Genomic DNA, 1,388 nt, shown 5'->3' with positions numbered 1-1,388 from the left:
TGACCCGCTAAAAACAAATAAAAATTTGCATATTTACAGAGGATATGTCCTCTCCATATTTTATTTCTTTTATTACACATATATACTCTAGTTATAAGCACGCTATCCACTCCCAGGGTCCTTATATAAGCAGCGATCTGAAGTTTTAATTGTATAAATACTCAAATATTCTAAATTGTGCTACATTTATTTCATTTAAATTCCAAATATGCAGAATCTCACGCCCGGTCTTCCCACTTCAACTCTTTTTTTTTTCAGGTACTCAAAATATCCATCTTCGCCTTTTTATCAGTATTTGTGCCTCAGCAAAAGATGTCGCATTAAATTTTCCTCGAAAAAATTAAATATACATCACTTAATATTCTCTAAAGTTAACCCAATCGAAACAAATATACAGTGACGTTATGAATTTATAATTACAGTTCGATGGATATAATTATTTTACACCGTGGTATGAGTAATTATATGTATTTTTGCAAAATTTAAAGTTTTGTTTCTTCGTGGAATTAAACATTACAATAACCAAACCATATATCATATTCAGGACATGCCTTTGAGTTTATCAATACAATATTAGAGATCGTGTTTTATCATGCAGGAACAGATATGGTTGATTAAGCAGATTATAATTTAACACATTTCTGTGATCATCAAGGCATGATAAATGGGATAAATGTTCGATGATCATGAATTGATTCTTCAAATTTTTAATAGTAGAATGATATCATTTTATTTTGATGCATAATTCTTCATATTGATCATTTTGACAGGAATCAAAACTGAATTCTTGTGGACAACCCGTGAAAATTCATTGGACGAAACTTTACCTGATATAAATTCATTTTACACGTTTCAAATATAGGCCTAGTAATGCCAAGGGAAACAATGGATCGTACACATTAAGGCATATTCCTCCCGATTCAGACGAATTTTCCCCTTTTCTATGTGGGAGGGGGGGGGGGGGTGCTGGTAAATTCTCTTCAGTCTCAAATCAACATGACCCCCCCCCCCAGCTGCCAGTTAAATTCAAGAACTCTAGCCCCCCCCCCCCCTCTCTCTCTCTCTCTCTTCAGTGCTCTCTCCCTCCCCTCTTTCTTCCCCTTTTCAACTTGCCAATTACATTCACTTTCTCATATTTTGTATACAGATGTAATGATCTAATATATATTCTCGTGTAATCATTATATAAGAAAATTCAATAAGATTACCTATTCTTTCTGCACTCTTCCAAGTCAATCTAAAATACGTCACTAACTTGTTCAAATGCTTTCCAAGATTTCATAGATCAGATTAGTCATGGCGTCTTTACATACACGTCTACGAATATACCCCAAGAGGCAAATTTGATACAGCATTTAGTACATTATTTTAATACATCATTTAATACA

The sequence above is a fragment of the Lytechinus pictus genome, chromosome 18 (genome assembly GCF_037042905.1).
Source record: "Lytechinus pictus isolate F3 Inbred chromosome 18, Lp3.0, whole genome shotgun sequence".
NCBI classification, from domain to species: Eukaryota; Metazoa; Echinodermata; class Echinoidea; order Temnopleuroida; family Toxopneustidae; genus Lytechinus; species Lytechinus pictus.
This window is presented reverse-complemented; position numbering follows the sequence as displayed.